Source organism: Aphelocoma coerulescens, chromosome 1A, assembly GCF_041296385.1.
Source record: "Aphelocoma coerulescens isolate FSJ_1873_10779 chromosome 1A, UR_Acoe_1.0, whole genome shotgun sequence".
Lineage (NCBI taxonomy): Eukaryota > Metazoa > Chordata > Aves > Passeriformes > Corvidae > Aphelocoma > Aphelocoma coerulescens.
Window position 1 is genome coordinate 77,499,203 of NC_091014.1, and position 26,226 is coordinate 77,525,428.

Below are 26,226 nucleotides of genomic sequence, written 5' to 3' on the forward strand. Positions count from 1 at the left end.
TCAGTCACCAAAAGGTCAGATAATCTGCACTGCATGATTTCACATCTAGTAAAGAGGCCCACACACCATCAGAGAAGGAATCTGTGTTGATTAACTCTCAGACAGGAGTGCACCAAAAGCCTTATGATAACAAATACTTCATGCAACAGGGCTCACTCTACCTGTGTGTCCTGAAACAGGAGATTAAAAAAAGATAATCAAAGAAAGGGGGGGAAAAAAGAGAAGAATGAGGGTTTGAGAAGTTAAATGTCTAGTGCTGTAGCTCTGAGTTTAATCTACAAAACAGCTTTCATCAAAACAATTAGATTGTTCTCCTCTGAGCCATTCATCATCTCAAGATATTTTTCTAATTTTGACTTCTACCCACTAGAGATCAGAAACCTTCTAAAAAATTATCATCTAGGGATTCCTCAGCCGGAATTTGGGCTGCCCTACATAATTCCTCCAGACAGTGCTCGACTTTTTCCCATAGACCTCACCATTGCAGTGCAATGCCTAGAATGCCAGCACCATGCTGCAGAAATTGGGCAGAGTACTGGTGAGAGCAGCAGCAGCTGTGGCAGCCCACTGAGGCACAGAACGACTTCCAGTTAATGTTTGGCTACTTTGCATTTTCCATCCAGGGTACCAGAAGGGACTGTAGTTTTAGTGATCCTTCTAGCAGCAAATCCCCAGTCCCAGTCATGGCTTTGCCCTCTGCATATTTGTTGGAAATCAGCAGAGCTGCATTCCAGCATGAGGAAAACACAGCTGAAACTCCACACAGAGAAGGCTTCAGGTAATACTTTATTATCTCTTCACCTGGCTAAAGCTTTATGGTTTCTTGCCATACACAAGCACAAATATCTCTCTACTCACTTTTAGTCAACATTCAACCACATTGAAGTTTTTGCTTCTGTCTGCACTATGCATAGGATTTCCACTGCACTAAGGAGTGATCCAAAGTTTCCAATCTCACAACAAACCTGTGAAGAAGGGAGTAATTTCTGTTCTCATTTTACAAAAGGCTGATAATGAAAGAGGGAAAATAACTTGTACAGTCACAGACACGTTCTGTGAATGAAGACTTTGCACGGGGGCCTCCCAGTGTGTCAAACAGTGAAACAGCTTTTTTATTATTATTACTTGGTTTTCTTTACGGGGGGGAAAAAAAAAGGCCACTTCCTCTGAAAGAAACAAATTATTCATTTCCTAGAAACACAAAACTGGTTTCTGTCAAATTCTTTCAGTGGTATGCTCTGGAAAGGGAGAGCAGGCAGTGACAAATGAGGCAGAAGATGATAAACTGCTGACTTCTCCAGAAATAGCAATTCCATTGCTGTCAGCTTGGTGGCTTGAGCCAGAACCAAAGCACAAACCCTACACAGATTGAAGGACCTCTTTATACAACCATAAATTACATCTAAATCTTTTAAAATAACGGGGGGAAGAGGAGGATGTAGAAAACAGAGGAAGCTTCAGACAAGTCCTGAGTACTGTCTTGTTCTAAGCCTACAAAACAGCAGCAATATCTTTAGTGCCCCTTTAGAACTGCAGTAGGATCACCTGTGCTTGGGGATTGACCAAACACCTCTGAAGACACTACATGAAAATCTCCATGGAGTTAATGTAGACACAGATTTCTCAGCCCCCAAAGAGTGCAGCATTCTTACAACTTCAAGATAGATCTAGCAGAACTTCAGACAGACATCCAGGAGAATGCTGACTGTCCATAATAAATTTCTACTTATGTGACAGTCTTAAGAGTTCTTGAAATCAGGACACAATGCTTTAAAATGTATCTATTCATTGCCTTCTTCATTCTTTCAAAGAGGAAGATACTCCCTGGGGGCACTCAGAAGAGGTACGTGGTAGGTACTTCTACACTCTGATGAAATCTCAAGTTTTCCTGGACTATTTGCCCTCCTTCCATGAGGTGTCCATGGCCTAAGACTCATGAGCAGACCAACCAACAGCAAGCCAAGCTGTTCTATTCTTAGGACAAACACTCAAAACTTGTTCCGTTCCCAGATGTGCAGATTCCTCTGTTGATTGATTTGTCTCCATTTTTAAATACCTGTCCCAATACAGATTGCCTGGTTGTCCATAGCAGTGATGGGTTGGTTTGCTCTCTTTGGTGCCCTGCACACCACATCCCTGGTGACAAATCCACAGCCAAGCAATAATGGATCAATTTACAGCAATGTAAAATTTATTGCTAGAGCATAAAAGGGAAAAAAAAAAAAAAGAAAGAAACAAAAACCCTAAACCAAAAACCTCACACATACAATTTTGCCAGTTCAATCTTGCCTTTACAACTGCAGCCTTTGACTAGTACACAAACAGCTTCTTCTAGGAAGAAAAAGCTGCACTACTTCAATGAGAAGTACAATTCTGAACAGATGCAGCTAAGCCCTGACAAATCCCTGGGTAGACATAGTTATTTCAGTTTGAGAGCTTCGAGTGTGACTGGAAATCCGAACACTTTGAAGATGACATAAATCAAAGTAGCCTCTCCTTCAACGGGGTGATTTCCTCTGCTTGGAGTCCCTTCCACTTTGAGAGAATGGATATAAATTAGTCACTCAAAGCAAAACACACTGTTCACCAGGATTATGTGAAGTACTTTTTCTAAGGAGAGGAAGATGAGCTTTTTTTCCTCACGTCTGCTCGTACAGCTCAAAACCTTGTTATAACAACATGATGCTGGGTGACTACTTTGACTGTAGAACAATGACAGAAAATCAGCTTCTCTCCAGTTTAAATGCAGAGGGAAACCTCAGCACCATGGCAGGAGGGAAGTGTGGTGACACAGGACAAACCCTGATGTATTCACAAGCTTGTGCCAGTGGTGGGGGTTTCAGTATGTGTTTGAGAATAGACCTACAGGCTATAGGATTCATGGGTGATTTCCAGTTTTGCACTTTCTTCCACCTCCACACCAGCATCATTAGGGCAACCAGATGACTAGCTGTGTTTCTTCTGGGATGTCTTTAGATGTGTCCCATGTGAAGGTAGCCAGCTCAGCTACCAGAACAGAAGTCATTTCAAGAACATGAGCAGTGGGATACAGCTGAAGAACTGCTCAGTCTCAGCAATACAAACTACCATGGCTCTGCAGCTGCTCCCCCAGGAGCAACAATCCTGGGATCACTCTGTACCAGAGAGGAACTACAGCATTATGCCTGTTCAACTGGTCTGAAGGATGAGAACACCTCTTTGATCTTGTTCTTGCAACAGTTTTCCCCTGCTCTTTCCTCTACTATGAAATACCAAACACCACACAGACAATGCAGTATGAGAGGTTTGCCACGTGCTTTGCACAGTCCAAAGACTGATTTCCAGCCTCCAGACTAAAAGTGGAACTTGTCCACAAGACATAAACTGAACTTCATTTATATACTAGCATCCCCACTGGGGGTATGGTGCTCTATGTATTATCGTATTCACTTCTAATAACTCCAGAGAATAATCCCTATTTAGGCCTACAGATGGTTGCATCAAGTAGATAGACATTTTATATACACTGATAAATCTTACAACAGATGTAGCACAAAAACAGTGTGCAAACATACTATCTTCCATAGTCCAAATAAAGTACAGCAGGACACTTCCTCAGATAGGAACTTTTCTGTGGAAACTAGTCCTACTGAGATCAGGAAAAATACACATTAATAAGGTTTTGCTCTAAAGAATAAGCTTCAGTGGTACACTGATAAAAATGCATCTACGGGAACAATTATTTTTAAAAACTCAGCATCTTACAAGGAGCTGCTCTAATTACTGCCTTGATCAACATCATAACTTACAATACAACAGGCAATTAACATATGGTAAATAGCATCTGCCAATTAGACTATCATGTGCACTGTGCATCTGATTCCTGTTTTCACTGGAATGCAGCTATTAGTGCTGGAACTTGTCCAGAGTCTCTGCTTTGGCCTCTAATGCTCTTTAGATGAGCAACCCTCAACTTTATGCAGCAGTTAAGAGGAAGACAGGATTCCTGCACATATGAATTAGGTCATAGATATGAACCTTGAAAGGACGTTCATTAGTCATTTTTAGAGCTCCACTGCTTTAAAGTAGAAGAAAATAAATCACAGAATACATCCACTTCATCACTGCATAGTGTCATCACAGACAGCAAAGTTAGAACTGTATTAATCACACATATCCCACCATTTCTCCCTTTGTTCCCTGACCATCCTTTCCCTTTTCTCCCGTCTTCTTTGTTCAACTTCATAGACTGGGAAAAAACCACAGGCACTTTATTTAATTATTCAAGAACAAATCTCTGCTGTTGTCAAGTGTCTTTTATGGATGGCTAAGGATTCCACTTTCCAGGACCACCTATATTTGCTCAGCATCTGTTAGGACAGTTTTGCAAGCCCACAGTTTTTGCTCCTGATGAAGCTGCAATACCCAAACACAGAGTGCTCAGCAAGTCACAGAGGTAGGAGCTGTGAAGCCCCCTAAACTTCCTGCACATTGAAAAAGCACAAGACAGTGAGGCATTCTAAGTAAATGCATGATCAAAGCATGAAGAAAAAAGGGAGCTATCTCAAAAGGTCTGTAAGGGTCGCTTTAACGTTCTGAAATCAAAATCATTCAAAGGGGCATGTTCCAAATTTAAAAATTAAAAACCAAATGTACCATGGAAAGTCTGTGCTTTTACCTGCCTCGGTACCTCACGCTAGAGTGGCAAAACAATCTTTGTCCAAAAGATTCCGCAAGTGGTGAGGGTGACAATTCTTTTTAGGGTTCCAGAGAAAAAGCATGCTGGGGAGAAAGCCACTGCCACAATTATCAGTCAAAGTACAGAAAACACTTCAAGCCTTGGGAAGACATCCTTTTACCAACAAGGGAAAGTTGTGACCTAGGACTCAAGATGAGACTTCTCTGCCTAACTCTGTCACGTGGTTTTGGGGTGAGATTGGGGACAGGGGGTTACCTCAATGCTGCTTCTCCCCCTACTGCCCTTTGATTCTCATCTGATCAGATTTTAAGTCTCTGAGGCCTTGGAATGCCTTTCAACATAAACAGTGCTTAAGCTCGCCTTAAGTGTGGTATAAAACTATTAATACAGAAAATAGAAAGTGTTTTGGTTTCTTCTCTCTGGGATAGAAAGAATACCAATAGAGAGTCAAAGGAAGCACGCAAAATTTTCCACACTAATCTGTTGACTGCGTGCTGCAGAGTCAGGGTCCATTAGGAGCAATGTAGGCCTTGCTTCAGCCTGAAAGCCAAAGCTCAGTTGTCATTTCCCTTCATGCAATGTACACAGCAAAGGTTTCTGTGCACCATTCCATCATGTGCTCCTGCTGCTGTCAAATACAGAAAGGGAAGAAAAGGGAAACATGTACCAATGAAGTAATTTTCCTTCCCACCTACTACCTCGGGCTGAGATGATGTCAGATTGCACAAGCAAAACAAGTTTGAATGACAGCAACATTTGAGAGGAGAAAATCCAAAGAAAATCTATGTTTATCAAAAAGTGCTGCTGCTGATTCAACACACAGCATCCCTACTGCCAAGTCTGTAAGGAATCAAGACAGTGTCTGATACATGGCTGTCACTGCTGGGGAGCTTTGGCTTTCACAGAATGGAGAAAAATTGCCTAAAGGCCATACTCTCTCCTATACCAAACAAATCCTGAAGGGATTATAAGGCTGGTTACCTTTACTATCAAGATATCCAGCTTCCTGCTGAACCATAAAAAATGGTATTGGTCTAGTAGCTGCTGTAATTTCTGAGAGCTCTCAATCATCTCTACTAAATTAGGAATAGTATATGAATAAATGTAAACAAAAAAATGGGTCCCTTTGATACTGCAATAAAAATGGGAAGGGTGGGAAGGGGGCAGTCATGCTGGCATTATTCCACTTGAAGTGCTGCTTCTTCCAGGGAATTTCTCTGCAAGGCAGCTGTGGTTGGACTGCATCCTTTTTGGGCCAAAGGGGACAAGACTTGGACTGAGAACATCACCCTCAGTCTTGACCTTTAGTCACTGCTGAAAGTCACACTGTAATTTTTAATAGTGTAGAAGCACTTGGGAGAATTAAATTCAATTTCCCTACTCTATATCTCCTCTGAACATTAAGACGGATGCATACCCTACCTAGATTTATCAGATCTGGCATACCAGAATTCATCTGGCTGTATCAAAACACAGATCTGCTGGCTTCCTCTTTCCTCCTCATAACCAAGCAAGCTTCAGCAAAAACAGAGATTGGAGAGAACAGAACAATCAAGTGGAAACTGCTCTCCCCAGATTTCCCTCCCCTTGCTCCTGGCTTGCTGCTATTTCACATGCCCTACCCCATTCAGGAGAGCAGCCTCCATTTGAGGTAGGATTTGAAAAGGATGAGGGAAAAATTGACCCATTTTTTCCCCCCTTGCACATGACTTTTTAGAAAGACAGGTGTGGAAGGTACATGACACTTTTGGTGATGTATTAGTGGCTCCTGTCCTTTCAGGGTAACCTTAGACTTGGAAAAAAAATACATCAAGCTTGAATCACATTGAAGCCCTGATTTAGCAAAGTGCTCCAAAACACATGCTTATAGTTAAGCATGTGCCTAAATGCTTTGCTGATTAGGACCTATGTTGGTAAAAGGGGCAATTGATTAATGGCTTCTGACAACCACCAGAAACTAATGAGCCACAGACCTCTGCTTTTTCCTCCAAATGACTGTACTTAAACCCAAAGGAAATTTCATTATGGAAACAGAAAACACTTATAAATAAATCATACGTGTCTCCTTCGCAAATATTAAGTTTTATCTGCAATTAGTGGTAAACCCAAACTTCCTTTCATACAGTAATCAGAGACAGTGCCATTTGCCCTATGAAGCTGGTTATCCTTTCAAACCCATAGATTTCTTCCTAGCACTCCATGGTTTACAGAAAGCTCTGTGAACCCAGCTAAATCAACCATGAAATATGCAGAATCCAACATAGGAACCAAAAGGTTGCCTGAGACAAACTTCAGGGTGACTCTTGCCAGCACTGTACAACCCACCTACAACTAAGCACTCCTTAACACTATGTGCTGAAACCTGCTTCCTGCTGCTTCCCACTGAGACACATTATGGGATCAAATCCCAGGGAATTCACATCCTTGCTAGCTCCCACGTGAGGGATGGAAAAGCTCTGGAACAAAGACTCAATCCAGCTATTTGCCAGTGTTCACCATTGTGGAGGTTTTCTGACTGGCCATATGTTTTAGCTCTTACTTTATTCGTATTTAGAGGAAGGAAAATCCTATGACATCTCCAGGAGCCATGACATTCAAGCCTAATGTCAACCTTACCTAAATCTCATGAAACAACTCATCTTGTTTTTCCTAGCACCATTCACTACAGCACAACACTGACACCACTCCCAGCAGGATGAAAGGAATCACTTATGTTAACACTGATCTAACAGATACACCTAGAAGCCTCAAGATCATAACTTATAAAACAGGGACAGCAATATTTGAGGTCTTATCGTTACCACTCATAAGGAATGTAAATTTAATCTGCCTTTTTCCATTTTTACATATGTATTTTAGTCATCTAAACCAGATTTCAAGAGTAGGAATATGTTATATAATGAAAAATGACACGAGAAATACACAATTGACGCCATACAAGACTTTTACAGAAGTTTGAGGGCAGAGATGGAAGTGGTTCTCATCCAACATGGCAACTGTGAGCAGTTAATTTCCTTCACCTACACTCTCTTTCTGAAAGCACTACTTCACCTGCAATTTTAAGGATAACCAAGGTAGTTTGAATTCACAACTGCCTCACCAGTTACACCCAGACTGAGGTTTCACATTCACTCGGTTTGTGCACAAACCTCCCACCAAAGCCTGCAAATCTGAACATCTGTGCCCACATTTTTGCCCTGTTAGCTCATGGTGTTGACACCTGCATCACACTTTTGTACCAGCTCTGCCATAGCTTTGCAAGCAAAGGCAGTGCCTAATCCACCACATAGCCTGCCAGTAGGAAGTGAAGCTGGCAGCTGGCTTGCTAGCACCAGGAATCAGCAGTGAGGATTTGGATCACAGATGCATCACACTATCCAACTACAACGTTTCTTCAGCAACTTCAGTTGCCATAGTTTTATTTAAATGTTTCTTGAATAGCCATCATGGCCTCTGTGACAGAGATGAACTCTTACAGGCAGCTCTGAGGAAAGAAAAGTGACATCACTAACATTCCTGAGGCCTTGGGGAAATGACCAAACCCATTTTTTTTTTTTTTTTATCCATAAAAAATTGTTTCGGTTCCCTAGGTTTGCATCAGATCTCTATGGATCAGACAGATTCTAACAATGCCCCAGAGGAAAGGGTGGGGAGGCAAAAGGAAAACACTTGATTTTTTTCACAAATCTACAAAAATAAGATATTACATTACTAAGCAAATTCTCGGTGTTTACACTTCTGTTTCACTGTGAAGAGGAAAACAAATATCTACCTTTGCACAAGTGACTTATCAATATGTTTATTGTAATTCAGATCCTGGCTCAAAACATACTTGAAAGTCTATTTCATCTTTCCATGGATTTCAATTACCCTTCTGTAAATACACAAACAGAATTTTATAAACAATACCTAGCAGCCAGCTAAGGTCCACATATTCACTACAGTACCAGAAAACTTTCAGCAGTTTCAAAAGGAAGACAAGGTGGTGGCCTTACAAACGTGCAGTGCATGGGAAAGTTTGAAACAGCAGGTATTTCCTTCTCCTAGCACTGTGAAAATCTACAGTGTATCAGTTATCACCCTGAGAGGTAAGCTTGGATATTTCTGAAGGTGAGTGCTGTGGCTGGGTAGTCACCAACACAATAAAGCTCACCCCTTTAGGAAGTCTCTGCTGAGAATATTGGCCAGGTTCAGCTTTACCCACACAGAACTGATATCAGTTACACCACTGGTATCTGGCCCCATCCATCACACCCACACCTGGGCAAATAATATAAAAACCTCCTTGTCTCCTTCAGAGGATTAGAGCTTTTTCTCTGCTTCATTTTAATAACAGATGCATTGTGAATTCTTACCATTATGCTTCATTACAGTAACAAGTCCAATTTTATATTTCCTAGGCCTTGTATTTCCACAGCTGTTTTCTCTGCTGCATAGTTACGCTGACAGGCACTCTTTTTCATTCCCCCTCTGTTTTACAAAGTAGGAAAAGCTGGCTTGAACTGAATGAACAGCTCAGTAGCATTAAAGAACAGTGATGAACCTTTCCCTCTAGGTCTGCTGTTCTGAATTCAGCATACTCAAACCATGGAAAACGGGTGCTAGGAACTGACCATCTCTTTGCTACACCAATGTACACGTTCTCAATTTACTTCTTTAGGGAATTTATAAGACCTGCCCTCCTCATTAACAACCATCTGAGCATTTAGGAAGCCTCTGGGAAGCCAGGCTGGAGGTGATCAGGATTCTCCCGCTACCATGACAAATTTACTTCAAAGACTCCAAAGTCTTTAAGTCATGGTGTAGCAAGGAGGATTAGAGGAGCAAGCACCTCGCTTTAAGCTGTCCCTCTTACATGGAAGGAGGTGGCTTCCATTTTAATAACATGATATCTTCCACAGGACTCACTCGACTTTCAACAAAATAGGTTTGTTCTTCTGTCATGGCATTACCTCTTCTTTCTCAAGATTTCTAAAACCAGATATTAAAAATTAATATGAAGCACACCCATAGGTGTTGAAGAAACTTGGCTCCAGATGCATCCTGCTCTCACAAAGTGTTTCTCTAATTGCTGTTCTAAGCACTTGCAAGAACCTCACTGAGGCATTTCACACATGCATTTTCATTCACCTAGTTGCTCTAGGGCTTGCCTCCCTGTTTCAGTGTATTTTTTTAGTCTGATCTATCCTGTGAGGCCAGAATGTGGCTGAATATATCAGGCAGCCCAAGCCATCGGGCAGAGACATCACTGACAATATTCATTGACACATCTTTTGCTATTAATAGCTTAAAAAACCCATGAAAGTTAAGAATGGCAAGTGAAGGGACAAGTAACCAGAACATGCAAAATCAGGCCATTTTCAGTGAGTATTCCCAATTTGTGGGTTAAATCTCTCCAAAAATACATAATTGCTTTCACAAACACTAGATTAATCTTTTACTGAGGCAGTAATTGACAGATAAAAAAAAAAAGGAGTCAAAAAACTAAAACCCAGGGCTGGTGGCAAATCACACTGTAGGAACAATGTCATATGTTTGGAAATATCAGCTACAAACAGCACTCCTTCCTTCCCTCCTGGGTACTGGTCAGTTCCGGGCTGGAAACCTGAGTATATCCACAGGTATACATTGCCTCAGGAAACAGGGGAACAGCTGGAAGAGAGCAATGGAAGTTTTCAGAGCTCTAGGAAACATGGTGTCCATGGAGAATTTGGAAGGGTCGGGCTTGCCAAGCCTAAAAACCAGTAATTCTCACACATATATCAGAGAATGATAAACCCTTCACATCCCCTGAGGGCAGGAGAAGATGTAATGTGCTTTAAGTGGAGCAACAGAGACTGCTTTTCTCCCTTGACACCAGCAGTTTCCCTACTAATTTAGACCCTTGGGAAAACGTGTAAATGGAAGGATAATGAAGCACTGTTACAGGTCAAGTGAGGCAAACTGCAAACCTCTGCATGGGACACTTCCAGAACAAAATACACCACTCAAAACTCATTTTAAATAGTAACCTCCATTTTGGGCCAATAGAATGAACCCAGTCAGTTGCCAACATTTTTTCCAGTCTATCTTCCGTATTATTTAATATATTTTTAATACTACCTGCCAGTTTCAGCCTAAGTGCTACTTGTGTGTCTTCAGCAAGAACAGCAGGAAGCTGGAGCTCCTCACAAGACCACAGGATGGAGGAGGAAGTGCATGGTCATTGCCTTCTCCCCAGAAGCACTTGCAGACAAAGGTTCCTAAGGATTCAACTGGCAAGGCAGCAAATCCTCATAGCCAGAAGGTATCAAAAATCGATGACAGATGTAACAAAACCAAAACCCAAGATACATTGACTATGGACACTGTTAACCATAGATAACAATCAAACCAACATACAAAACCCCAATCTAAAGCCAGTTTGGGATGGCTGTATAAGTATAATGAATTCAAGATGCAGGGGGGGGGTTTTGCCAAGCATACAGTTTTAAAGTCCATTAATTCAATTTCTTTTCCTTAAAAAATAGGAATCTGAACTTGAACATTTAAAGAAATACAATGGACAGTTACCAGCTTTGACTTTCACTGAGTACCTACTTCCTGTCCTTGAAATTCTCCCCTTAACCACTACTGTTTCCACTTGAACTTCCCCACATATTTAATTTGCTTATAAAATTCCTTTTCCTATTATTACAGAGCTCTGATCTTGTTTGGATCACCAGCATAGCATGAGTTGATATCAGTTATAGCTGCCACTCTACCAGCATCAGCATCCTGCCTCCAAGAGTGGCTATAAGATATTTGTAAGGAGATGAAACTAATCCACAATTTACCTATCAAATCATGCAATAACAAGCAGGATAAAACAGGAGAAATTATTTTTCTGTACCCCTCAGCATTCAGCTTACAGTCTGGAGCATGAGATGCACTTACTTTTAACTCCACGTGCACATCTACACATTATTAAGAGTCACAAAACAATCTTTTTTTATATCCAAGCTACTTAATCAAATTCTTAGGATGATTAAAATTCTGAAATAAATAGGATAGGGGATGGGGAGTGGGGAAGGGAAAATAGCAATAGGGAGACTTTTCTCCCCAAAACACAAGTAAATGGAGTACTAACTCTTGAGCTCACCCTACTACATGCCACAGGCTTATGGAAGGAGGCACATAGAAAAAAAAGACATCCAAAGCAACACCATTATTCCATCCCAAGGGCAACACAGGTGGACTATAATTTATCAGTGCTTCAAAACAGCTGCCTTTTATACACATAAAATAAGAGGCAAGATCCAGAACACATACAGATCTCAGCTTCATACTGCTGTCTCTTGTCTAGGAAAAAAAAAAAAAATCTAATTGAAAAATCTCCTATTGGGTTATTTAGAAGTCCATTGAAGGCTTTGAACTTTGGGTCCAAGCTGTAGCCAGCTCATCCAGACTCATGCTTGGGCTTGGATTTTCTGAGTTTGGATTCTCTGTGAGCCCAGCCAGCCCATTCCTTCCTGCTGTCACAGCCACACTCAGTCATACAGGTGGCTCCTTTAGCAAAGTCACCTGGCCTTCAAAGCAACCATCTACAAGGGTCTGAGACCCCCTTTGCTCAGATCAGGACTCTTTTCCCTGTAGCAATGCCATTATTATTTAGACCATAGCATGCTTTAGCAAGTCAGCCACTGGAAGCCTTTTCTGGACACCAGGCTCCAAACCCAGCCCTCTCCTAAACAGAATCTAAGACCTCTGGAAAAGTGAGTCCACATCTCTGCTCCCTCTCTGCACAGGCCTATTTTTGGGTGAGTTGGAAACACTTCAGGCAGGAATTGCATTTCACTGAATATTCACATGACCGGTTGTACAGTGTCACTGACATGCAAATGCACCTCTGGCATAACCAAACACAGAACGGAACAGAACCTAATCTGGATCTGTCAGGTCAGGTTATTCCAAGTGGGAAAACTGAGCTACAAAAAAACCAAGGCATCTTGCTGAATATTCCTGTATCTGCTCACAGAGCTCAACCCAGTCCTGGTGTGACACTGAACTGTGCCATAAATCAAATCCCTCCTGATGGGACAGAATTCTCTAAAAGTCCTTGCAAGGAGTTTCAAAGATAAACCGAGACTTTTCCTGGAGTGTCAATGCTGCTGGATAGTTGTTTATTAAGTCTTATCAGAGGAACAGAGCCACCAGCATGACCCAGGTAGAGCACAGAGCACAGAAAGCAGGAGTGAAGGCTCTAATTATCAAGATTTACACAGCCTTTTAAAGATAATTTAACCAATGGTTACTAAAAATGTACATTATTTTCACTTTCCTACCAATTATTCAGTAACACGGGCAGGAACTGTGGAATTCTCCATCCAATCATTCCAAACTACTTTTACTGCAGAACATGGAGTAGTAGACGAAAGAGAAGAAGGTTTAGAGAACAACAACAATCCTCCATTTTGATGTTTTTTACTCTTATCTATTTACTACAAAGAGAAACCCAAAACCTCTAAATTTTCACCCTGTGACAATCTTACATAGTAGTCTATCACCTAATTCACACCACTGTATTTTCTAGTTCTTATCTGATCATTGGTAATTTTTTCCAAGGTTGGAGGTTAAAACAGTGTTGTTCAGGGGGGTAAGAACCCTTAAAAACAGGCAGAGAAATATTCTCAGCACTCTGGGTTCCTGCACTGGTGGTTTAGGATTAAACCCAGCAAAGGTCCACAGGCACATGGTAAGTAATTCAGTAATAAGTGAATTGGTTGTGGCAGAAGGAATTTCTGCTAAGGCTGCTCAAAGCCATCCCAAACAGAGGCTCCACTTCCCACAAGTGCAGCGTGGGTCACTTCTGTTTCTGTGCCATGTCTCCCCTGCCACAATCTCCCCTCTCACTGCTGAGGAGATGCTGTCCTCTGCTCCTATCCATGGTTCAAAATATGTCTAAGTCCAATCAAATACAAGTTCTGTACAACCCTTTTTTCTTTCATATCCTTTATAAGGGGTCATTTGGGGGCTTGCTTGGTTGGGATGTTCTTCTGTTTGCACATTTTCTGTGCAAGTTGGACAGTGTAGAGAGGAGCCATTTAGATCCAAATCAGAGCCCCCTATGTTCCTCTCACAGTTCAAGTTGGATCAGACTTCAGATGAAATTGTGCCAACGTTTCAAACTGCTCTCAGAAGATTTGAGCTGGAATATCTTCTGGACAGTAGCTGTTCTTGGGAAGTCCCCCTAATGCCAAAATTCCATAGAAATGCTTCTTGAATTGAACTACAGCCCTGCAGCAGAGCTCCTTTCTGTAATGGATCTAAAATGGAAACCAACTGAAATGTTTCCTTCTTCATTTCCCTTAAGTGGATTCAGTATCGAGGCTGCATTTCCATTCATTTTGTTTTAATGTGATGCGGGCATGAAAATCAGTCCCCCAAAATCCCCTCCCTCCTACCCCAAGAGCTCATGCATCCTTGCATACCCTCCTTACAATTTTTAAACATTTCATGCACCTTTCAGTCCTTATCCATGGCTCCAGTCTGCATAAAAGCCTTTACTTGGGCTGTTACTTTCACACAAATGGTTTTGTGACCTTCCAAACACCAAATTCTACAAGCAGCTATGTGCAGTGGAAAATTCAACTATCACTAAGAAAGCTTTTTTCCAACTGTTTATCCTCAGCCACCTCAGAGAATTCACCTCCAAATATAAACTTTGCTTACTAAAACTGTAAATCATGCATGGCTTTGTAAACCTCAGGGACCACCACTGCAAATTTCCCAGCTCACATAAGCAGTACTGGACCTGGTTAAGAAGACTGCCCATGAAAGAGTCTGAATTTCAGGTGTGTTACAATACTCAGACCCCCTCACCAGGTATATAACACTAATAAAGACCAGGTCCTCACAAATTATCGCCAACTGAACATTACTGTGCTGAAAACTTCACCAGATTTGTATCTTAGAAATGATGGGTAGAGGTGGAAAAGTCTGCCTCCAGCTGCTTCCTGCAGCAAATGCAGGGGTTTTTAACCTGATAAATCCATACACTGTGCCAGTGAGGGGTTCACCAGCCTGGGTTCAGAAGAAACATTTGTGATGTGTCATAATTTACATGAGTTCAGAATATATGCAAAAACAGTATTTTATTCTCTCCATGCCCCACTCCTAGCTCTGCTACATTTTTTGCATTCATTCTGTGCTGATATAAACATGCCTGAATAAAAGACAGGCTTACTTCCTTTTCCAAGACTCTCAACCACATGTATTCTTGCTTGTGCTGGTCTCTCAAATTAAAAATCAGCAGCTGGGTAAAACAACAAAGCAAACTTGGACATGTTAAAACCATATTCTCAGTGGGTCTCTAGTGAACTTTGGAGAGGTTACACTCAATAAAAAGTTCATTATTTTCATTTGGTTTAGCTCCCCTCTTCTTTCAGCAAATAAATCATTATACAGAAACAGGATTTTTATTGATGGCCCTCCTCAACTTCCACAAGCCTGGACAGCATAGGCTTACAGGTCATGTAATGTGGTTTTCTGCAGCCATTTGCCCAAATATTTTACATTTCCACTTCTTTATGTCTTCCAGATCATGCACAAACTTGAACCAACCCTCACAGCCTTACCAAATGCAGCTACTACAGTGTAATTATCCACTAACACAGACATGAGGGTCAAGTAGTCAAAGGACTTGTGTAAGTTCATACACACCATCAGCAAAAAGCTGATGAGATGATGTGATGATTTCAGCCCTCCTGGCAGCACAGTGCTGCCCTGAGCTACAAACCACAGGCACAGATTCAGCTACTTCAGCATCTTTGAAAAACGTCACCAAAATTTGTGATCAAAAAAACTTAAATTTGGCCTTGGTTTTTTTGCAGTAGGCATCAAATAATGCATGATGTGGTAGCAGAGTCCATGCAACACTAAGTGAAACACAGAGGGCAGAAAGGTGATATCCCTAATACAGCTCTGTGGTGATCACACCTGGAATACTTCACTCAGCTCTGGAGAACTCATTTCCTGAATGACAATAACAACCCAGAGAGCCATAAAAGTGTTAAGCAAGCAGAGAGGGCCTGACTTACTAAGAGATTAAAAGAGCTACGGATGCATCAACTAAGCTTTAAGTAGGGGATGTGACAACTATCTGCAAGTATTAGAACAACATTAGCAAGGACAGAGAATCAGTGAAAAAAGGGTTTACAGCTACAGGGACCAGCAGTAAATTAAAAATTATAAAAACATTAACTGATGAAAAAAAGTAATTTTAATAGCAAAATCTACCAGAGTATAGGGTAGACCTGATAATATGCTTAACCAACACTACTGCTTCCCAAATTCTCATCCCTTAAGAACACAGAAGTTGTCAGTTAAAGATTGAAGACTTTCTGGTTTGGAATTTCTCCAGTGGAATATTCTATCCCTTGTTGGGGAAGTTTCAGACATCCTTACCTCTGAATTAACACAGGTCAGGCCCATTGCTCTTACACCACCCCCAGGTAGTTTGGCTCCATAAGCCAAACTCAAGCAAACCTTGAGAGTCACCAATCCAGTGTTTTGCCTTCCCTCTCTACTGGGGGCTGCCATGCCTTGGATGAGCCAGCAAAGGGAGCAGGAATACTCATGTCAGAGGCAGCCAGGCTCACTTCACTCTGTTTTCACCTGAGTAACAGCACAATATAGAAATACTGGGATCTGATTTACAGGATGATCAACATCTACGGATGAAAAGCGCAAGGGAACCACAACCTTTGTTATAACAGTGTCTTTTGTCTTGGGAAATGCTCTTTTCTTACCCTACTTCAATGACAATGTTTAAAGGGTTCTATTTGTCTTACTCTATTAAACCTGCTAGTTTTTAAGAAAAGCAGTGCCTGTCTACTGTATAAAATATGAGCACAGGCAATAAGTACATTGAAGGCCTATTGCTGGCTGGCCAATTTCCACATCTCCTAATATGGTTAAGAAAATGTTTGACTGGAGCCCAGAGCAGAGTGCCAAATTTAACAACTCTGCAGCGAGCAGAGTGCCACAGAGCCCTCTGCTTAGGCTCACTGTAATTTCAGCCTGGTGCAGTGGCTGCCTATTCACATGAACTAGTCCATAATTGTACTTGTGCAGTGTTACAAAGCCCAGAGCCTTTTGTTCTCCCTGCCCTGCCAGGGGAGGTTGACGCTCGCTGCCGTACAAGGCTTTCAGAGACAGCAGCTCATTGGAGTGTTTCCCTTCTTGGGATAAATATATTAAGGAAATCCTGGGTATCCCAAGGATATAAAAGAACATGCACTGTATGAGGCACTCTGGGCTTGTGTAAATAGAGAGGTTTTCAAGGGCTCCAACACAAGAAAACACTTTCTTTCTCTACTGCTAATGCACATAGGAGAGGTTTTACAATCCCAAACCTATATAAAGGGCAGGTGTTATCCTCACTCTTCTGCTCCTACTGCCATTTATGAAACTTGGCAAGGTGCAGGCTGCTTACCTGCCTCTGAGCCCACTGCAAAATAAACCAACCTTGCCCACTTGTGTTAAGTACTTGCATTTCAGTCTTCCAAATTTCACTGGGCAGCAAGTGGTTTAGGATTTTTGAAATAGCCAAGACAAAGGGTGACAAAGTAAATTAATTACATTATCCAGGTCAGTCTTCAAATCACACTTCAGTCTTCCCACTTATTCTTTTTTGAAATTCCACCAAAATCATTGCAAGGCCTGATAATAGAGATTTGTCAACAGAAGAAAAGGGGATTATTGAGCTTATATCACTGAAACAACTCACTTTAGGCCTTAAAAGAGCAATGCTACCTTGATTATGCAAAAGGGTTAGCTGGCCTCTCCCAGATCATTTCCTATGAGATCATATGCAGACTTGGAAACAGAAGGGACTGGTTTCAGGAAGTTTGGAAGCCTTTTATGGATTATATTAACAAGGCACAGGCTGTTCCCTAAAACTGATTGTACATCAAATTCCATTGCAGCCACATGCCCTTGGTCAGAACGCTTTAGCATATATGATAGTACCAACAGCCACCAAAAAAAGCAGCAATTCTGTCATTTAATCCCTGTGTCCTTTTTTTTTTTTTTTTGAGTACTGGGTATTAATTTTAATTTTTAGGGGTACAGATAGCATACAAGAGGTTACAGTGGGAAATCTCTTCAGTTCTCTAAAGTTTCAAGTATCCTACACAGTCCAGCTACAACTTTCTAGTTAAATACCTGTCTCACATCAGTAGAAATAAATGCTACACTGCAAGATATTGGAATGATACCTAATAGCTACTAGAAGTCAGTTTTACTTTTTCTTCTCTGGTAAGTACTAACAGAAAAAACACATCTACACAAAAGCACATCAGTGTCTGAAAAATATTTTCTCTTGCTATTTAAGGTCTCAGCTAATGTATTTATTACCAAACATTTTCCAGTCAGTTCAGCTACTGTACATTTACTCTTGATACAGAAAATTAGAAAGCAAATCAGAAACTGCATTCCTTTTTCAAGACACAATGCTGTGCATTTTCCTATTTTTTAGGATTTTACAGCCAGGAGTTATTTCCCTGGGGATGCATATGGATGGTGCAGATGCCTGACATACACCAGGACTGCCCAGTGGTCCAGCAGACTCCTGAGTCTGTAAAGACACCTCTAATGCTGTGCTTCTGTCTGGAAGTGTCACAGCACTTACAGAGGCTCTGGCCTTCAGGCTCTTTAGCAAGGCTTATGTCTCAGCTGGGTTTCGTGTTAACTCTTTGGTGATGCATAAATTGCACACTGAGCTTTGTGAGACCTGCACTGGGAGAGGCTGAATTTCACTGCAGAAGGCAAGCTAACCTGTTAAGGGAATTAGATAACACTCACCTATTTATTAGTGATGAGACCAGCAGATTTAGTTTGCAGTGGAAAGTAACACAACATTTTCAAACAGCATCCCTCTAAGGAAAGCCATAATCCTCCCTCCAATTTACAGGTGGGGGAAGAGAGGTGTGGGTAAATAAAATGCAGTTCTCTGCCCAAGCCCAGCTGGTCAAGAGCAGCACCTCATGCACCCCAGCTAAGTTCTTTCCCCATGGGGTTGCACTTTCTCCTGCCACCTCACTGATGCCATGGCTTGAGAACCAAAACATTTAGCATGAACGTTCCCCCCAGCATTAAACTGCCATCTCTTCCCAGAAATAAGACACATTTTTATTCTTGTTGGGACTGGAGAGAAATAAGAAGCACCTGAGCCTGAGAGGAGTGAAAACCTCAGATTTATTATAATTATTTGCTATCTGTTTAATAATGGTGTTCTCTGTGCCAAAGACAACATGACAATTAAAAGACAACCAATACCTTTGCTTAGTTTGGGGAATAACTACCCCTGATACAATCTCCCAGGAATCCATCCTTAGAGCCTTGCCCATGGCTATTTATAACTAAGTAAATGTTAGAGGATTCACATCTTTTGCCCTGAAAAAACAAGACCTTTGGCCTTAAAATTTCTCTGGAAAGTGTTTCAGAGAAGGCTGTTGCTCTGCAGCAATGTTTCCTTCCATTAAAATTCCCTCTTAAAATATATGGCCCAAAGGAGGAACACTAGACCCCAAATATACCACAAATATGGACAAGTCTGCCTTCAGGCATTTGGAGGCTGGGACTTTGCCCAAAACATTATCCTTCAAGAATTAACCAACTCTCTGTCAGCATAGTTAACAGCCTCAAAAAAAACCACCCAATTTACTTTCTCATGCCTTTCTCAGGACAGCTCACTAATTGAATATTGCACTGTTTATTACTGCTTAAGGTTCAATTATTCCCAAGGACTGAAACTGGAGCCTTTATAGATCTATGTGCAAATAAAAAAACTGTGTTTGGGAACCAATACTGCCCAACAAATTCACTTTTAGGTTTCTATTCTCCTGGCTTCAGCCCAACTCACCCTGCCTCTTCTTTCCCTCATCTCCTGACACAATCTGGGATAGCCAGAGGCCAGAGGAGCAGTCAGGGTCCAGCTGACCACAGGAACTCAGTATGTGCTCAGGACTTTGCTCTGCTTGGCCACTTGAATATGCCTGTGAGCACCAGTCATCAGAAAAGGTGAACAAGAAAAACGGTGCTGAGGCAACAGAAGTCAGAGACAGTGAACTCAGAGACAGAAACTCACAAAAAGTGAATGCAGACACAACAGCCACCAGCCCTACCACGTGTATGGCCTAACTTCTTGGGATGCTTACAAACCTTCCCCTTATAGGAAAAGTCAACATCAGATCAGATCATGCAAGACACAGCCCCTGAAAGTGACAGTCACCCCAGAGAGATGTTCAACAAGCAGGGAAACCATTCAAGGTAAGTCCTCTCCTCACCTCCTCATCAAGGTTGGATTCTTCACTTAAATTTTGAATCCTTTCTGTTTTCCTTAGTTTTCACTGCTAAAACTCTGCATTGTAGTAGTATTTTATATACATGCTGCATCCTTTTGAATCAGTGAATTTGCTAGGCATGACATCATAACCTCCACCTGTGCAGTCAGAATGATGGAGTTTCCTCACTCAGAGCAATTTGGGCTAAACAGCAATTATAAAATAAGTACAGCCTGGGAACATTTATTATTATAATCATCATTGCTTAGCAAGACTCCTATCAAGTGCTGAAGCAACAATCTTTTGAAAGGCAAATTTCCTCCCACCTGGCAAGCAGAACGTTCTTTTACATGTCCCTATCAAACTAAAACCAGAACACCTGGGGAACAGAGAGTCATTGACTTTGCTGACATATTCAGCAGCATTATTATCTTAATGACATATAATGGTCTCCATATTCATAACCTCTCACCAGGAGAAAGCCTGGTGTGGCTGTTGAGCTGACCTCATTACCTCAGTCTGTACCCTGTGCATGCAAAGATGGCCACATGTAGGGGTTAATGACAAAGACACAAGAGTTAGGCCTTCCCAAGGGAAAAACACCCCCTTCCCACTCGGGTAATTTCCAGGAACCAGGAGATTAATATGGAGCCACGAGATGGAAAAATTTCTCAGTGTTTTAGAGAGTTGAATTACCGTGCCCATACTTACTTATAAACCTTAGCACCAAAATCAAAAGGGAAAAATGAAGGTGGAAGATTCCCAAATGTACAAGTAATTTCTGGCAGTCAGTTTGATTAAGGACTACCACAAAATATCTTCCAAAGCAGGCTGATCACTAACCCAAAGCAACCTCTTGCCATACCAGACTCTGAGCTTCAAAGGAAACTAAGCTAACACTAAAGTGCAGCTCATGATAGCAATTGTCTCAACTGAACAAAACATAGCTCCAGAAAAAAAAAAAAAAAGGCAGCATAAACAGCATATATCTCACCAGATATGATGGCCCTGAGCCTGGAAGATGCTGCCTCTTCAGCTCCCAAGGGATTCTCTGAGTAACCCAATGGTTCTCACAGGCACTGGAAAGATAGAAGTGTTTACATGGGGGGATGAAGAGGGCACCAAAGGCAGAAAAACTTTACAGTTAGGATAATCTAGAAAGCAAAACAAGTCTTGATCCTTGCTGCAGTTGCTAGATGCTGTTGCACCACTGACTAAACTGACTCGCTGCTCCTTTTCTTTTTCCAGTGACTCCTCTGCGAGGAAGAAACTCCCAAGCAAGGAAGAGCAGACTGCTCTATGCATCTCAAGTCCCACTCAGGGAAAAGAGTGGCTTCCACTTGCAAGGAAAACTGCTCCTTTCACCTGATCCTGCTGCCATGACTGTAACCCAACCACAGTGTAATGCAATCCTGAGAACAGCCTGGGAAGCATCAGCCACAGAACTGAGAATTTTAATATCCAAACTGCACCGATTAATATGGAGCCAAACCTGATTACACCCCCATTAATTGCTTCAGAAAAAAAAAAAAAAACACAAAACTATATCTGAGGGAATTCCCTATTTCTTTTGGCTGTAGACCAGCAGAGCTTCCTGATTGCTGGCTGCCTCCAGTCAAAGATGCAAAAACGTTTGGCTTATTTGAGCATAGCTGCTGGATTGCATTTACACAGCTTCCAGTGACAGGTTGTTTGTCTGCCTGGACAGGTACTTTGACTGCAACAGTGACAGAACAGCCACCTTCGAACAATAGCTGGAATAAATGATAACTTAGACAGCATGTGGTGAGAAAAAATTGCCTCTGAGTGATGCCTCAGGGAGAACTGGAGGGAGCTCTTGGGAGAATAGACTCAGATCTGCAATTTGGAGTAACCTAAGCCAGCTGGAAAAGCTGCTCAGAGGCTCTGATGACTCCTATCCACTTCCATGTTCAGAGGCAGTAAAAAAGACAAAACTGTCAAATTTTCACACACTCAGAAGACAAAAGGCTGGAATTGCAAGGTGCAGAAAAATTTACTTTACCTGTTAAACCAGATAAAGATACCAAAACCAAGCTGGCTTCACAATCAGCTTTTAATTAGACAAATAGAGTTTACCTTCCCACCTAATCAACACAATCAGCAGGTGGGCTTAAGAGTATTCATTAGACTCATTGTCTTGAGCAAGAGATTTGACTAAACCCTGAAAAAAAACATGCTTTTGCAAGTGACAGTGCAATTTTACACTGGTTTTTTTTTACTTCTTTTTTTTTTTTACTTTTTTTACTTCTACTTTTTACTTCTAAATCCAGAAGCAGTAGTGTCAGGGGCAGGGAGGTTGCTTATTTTAGAGAATTTTGAGGTGTTTGTTTCCATTTTATACTGCCTGCCAATCGAGGTTTCTGAAGGTAGTGTGTGATGGATGAAGAGGGCATCAATCTCCTCCACACTGTGCTCCACACCATGGCTGAACACAACTGGCACCCTGGTGTTTTACAAAAACAACAAACACCTTTGTTGCCCCAAGATCACTGCTGTGTCCATCTCAGATGGCAGTTCCTCCAGGAAACTCTGTTCTGGACCTTCCCAACACTGTATCATAGTAAATACTGAGGAATCCACTTTTTCCTGAGGTCTGCCGAATCCAGCAGATCTGGTGAAAAGAATGCAGGTTCTCTTTGTGCAATGCATAAACCCAGGTTACAGGACTATCTCAGCTTTAATAAAATTCCCATAAAGTCAATGGCAGTTGCACGTTCTAACCCAGAGAAAATCCAGATCTATCCTTCCATCAATGAAATGCAAAACTACTCCAATCCCCAATCAAATCCAAGGACTGTCATGCCATTCAGCAGTCATGTAGCTACATGAGGTGATCAGGTCTTTCAAGCAGGAGCTCTGCTTAACTTCCTATAGCTGTGAAAAAAACAAAAAATGCCGCACCATTTACGTACAAAGAAGAAAATATAAATTCAGGTACGTTGTAGTACAGTTAAACAGCTTCAAGTTGTGTAACTTCCCGACTGCTGAGATGTTCTGCAGATAATGCTCTGAAGGTGGACATTAGTCTTAATCAGAAGAACATCTTGTTTTCTTTCTAAGGCTTTCACTTAGCCCTGTTTCCTGTGATACCTTCACACCAAGTCGTTCCTAAGTGCTCTCATTCACAGGGTACTTAAGCGCTCGCCTCACCAACCAAACAAGATTACTCACCTTCTTTAAGTTAGGCACACGTTTGTTGAGGCAGAGCCAAAACACACACACACACACACACACACAAATATATTCCTGACTAAGGACATGTTTTTCTTTCACGGGCTGTTTTCAATCTGTAGTCCTAAGCACAGTGCTTAATAAAACTTTTAAGAAACAAATTCATTTTGCCAAATATCTTCAAGAATTTCTTATTGAAACAAAACTCACTAATATATTTCAGACATTTTCCAATGCAGCCACTCTATGATTCTATGATCTATCCAGTGAAATACCATGAATGAGCAAATGCTAACAACTAGACATTATTTGAGCAAGAGGAATGTTTTAATCCACCTGCTGATATACTTTTATACTGTTTCATACCATATAGTCTGCAAAATATCAAAGTCAAGGGACACCAACAACTAAAAAGCTTCTATCAAATTAATCTATTTGGTTCATGCTCAAGAAACCTCTGGATGACACACCCAAAGAAAAGGTGAGACAATTATCTTGCACTTCTTCCTTAAAAGGAGCACAAAGTGCACCACAAAGGAATTTACCTTATTTACCTCATTATTTCTTCACTCTCCTATAGATCATCTCCTCATTATATTTACTTACATACTGAACAACTGATTACCAGGTGGCAGAAATTGAGGTTTGAGTACCAAACCCAAACAGTTGTGGAAATATAAACTTTCTCCTTTCTTCAAGGAGTCAGTGCCATCTTTCTTTCATAACTTTATAACTAGAGATAGCTACTTCTAAACAGAGCAGTAGAACATTTAACCTTTTATAAGCAAACTAAATAATGTTTTTTCCATCATTCTTTCCCAATGTGAAATTCTGTCCTCTGTAGGAAGGGGGAAAAGATCATTTTCAGAAACACTTCTCAAAGAGGGCAATCCTCGTGGGCCTGCTCCACAGGATTAGGTATGGGAACACCTAGATGATAAAGCCTGCATTAGCAAGCAAAAACAACAGCACCAAGGGCTACCTATTTCCAGTCTGCTGGGAAAAGCTTGACCCTCTTTTCCATAACCTAAACAAAGAAACAAAATGCCTTATTTCATTGCAACACTCAGGAATTGGCAAAAACTTTGAAGTTTTGGTTGACCACAGTGCTGAGGACAACCCTCCCCATTACTGCACAAATATTTAAAAACCTACAGAAATCAGACCTGGATTTCTGAACATATTTGGAGCCCGGGCTAAGGGCTGTTAAAGCAGGAGGCATGAACAGCAGCCAAAATACTCATTGAAATCATATCAGGTATGGCACTGATTCAGAGGAAAGCATTAGATGTGCTGAATTTCCCTGCTTCCTAGCAATTTTGGTTGCATAAGTTCCCAGGGATTACTTGGCCTGGTTTTATTCAGCCCCTAGGATCAAAAGATGTTACAACCCAAGTGGATCTGGGCTGCAGACACTTTAAAGGAGACAAATGGCAGAAAAATCTCTTTCAGTGCAACCAGAAACATCATCTTCCATTTACAATCACCTGTAGAGACAACATGAAAACCACCCCCCCTCACAGACAGCAGCACATCTTTGGTGCCCTTACAGCAAGCAACCCACAGCCCAGAACCACACGTACACAAAAGCACATCTGAAATGCTCTGTAGGGTCATCCTCAGACTCAAATTCCCAACTCTTCCAGCTGACCAGGCTGAAGACTGAAATTTCACAGAAAGATGTCGTAGGTTGCAGCTTACAGACTTCTCACGTGCTTTTGAAAATTTCCCTTAAGATGTCATTTTTCATAGGCTTTACATATATATATATATATATATATATGTATGTTTATGTGAATGGTTGAAGGGGCATAGTTAAAAAGGGAAAACAATAATTCTGGGTGTTTTAGCAAGACAGCTTCTTTCACACTTTCATTTTACCTATAAAAATGTCCCTGAGTTTCTCCTCTAGCAGCATTTAAAAGAGAACTAAAGCAGTTTTGTCTGTTACTTGAACTAGGGCAGCTCTTGTTTTTTCACATTATTTTTCACTACTGAGAAAAAGCAGAGTCAGGTACAAGCCTTGCTCAAAGTACAGCTTTAGTCCCTTTCATGAGTCAAACATGAAGCTGAATTTGTGACAATTTGCATTAACAACAATTTGATGACAATCCAACATGTGATATTCCCCTACATAACAGGGAAAAAAAGCAAGGCAGGTTCTGTTGTTTTCTTGTCAGCATAAAAAACATGGCATGCATATGAATGCTACACGTGCAGACAGAACTGTTTAAAAATCTCAGTTTAGACATTTTTGGTTAATATTTCCACCACCCACCTGTCTATCCTACTGCCTCTATCAGTTCTGGAATCAATCATCAACATAAACATTGGCATTTTAGAAAAGAATGGCTTTTTAAGGATCCTTTAATTCCTCCATGTCTTTACTCCAAAGAAGGTCATGTCCTGTTTTACTTATTTTTTCCCCCCAATATTTTTGTTCTATGTTTTTTTCTTCATAGGAGACTGAAAGATAGAGATTCTGTACATTTTTGTGGGACAGCTATATTGGGCAGATGGCCAACCCCTAAGCCAGTATCAGCAGTTAATTTATAGCTCAAAGAAAACTCTGAAGAGACAGGAGTTTGTGGGACAGAGGTTTTGTTTGTTTGTTTTCCCTTAAAAGTGCAAAACTCTTTTCACGAGTTTGTCACCAGGCTCACAAAGGAAGAGTAGAGTTTAAAGCATCACCTGCCCTCTGGTATCCAGTCACACCATGCTGAACCCTCACCTACACCCCAGTCCCTGAGGTTATTAACTCCAACTTTGGTACACAGTAGAAAACCTACTGAGTGCTCCCTTTAAACTGACTATTGGTAGCCTATACCCTAAACACCATAATTTTTACTTCAGCACTCATTTTCTTAACTTAGTTCTCTTTAGTTTCAATGTGTGGGGATGTAAGGAATAAAACACAAGCCAAACAACATTCCCCCCAGACTGAGACTTTGCTACAAGGCTGAAATTGACCCTTTTTAAAAAAAAAAAAAATAGGTTTTGGAAGCAAAGGTTTTCTGACAGGCATCAGGAGGACAAGTAGAGTTCTACAGG

General features: G+C 41.2%; 1 protein-coding gene across 16 annotated transcripts in view; it reads right to left on the reverse strand.

Annotated features, from left to right (window-relative positions):
* CALD1 (caldesmon 1) overlaps positions 1-26,226 on the reverse strand; it is a 227,100-nt gene that overhangs the window by 118,893 nt on the left and 81,981 nt on the right. For 11 of the 16 annotated variants that reach the window (XM_069003589.1, XM_069003590.1, XM_069003588.1 and 8 more), the window contains one exon: positions 20,978-21,062. The exons of the other annotated variants lie outside the window; for them this stretch is intronic. The gene's annotated coding sequence lies outside the window, so the exon portion shown is untranslated. The remainder of the gene's footprint in view (positions 1-20,977; positions 21,063-26,226) is intronic. 16 annotated transcript variants of the gene reach the window in all.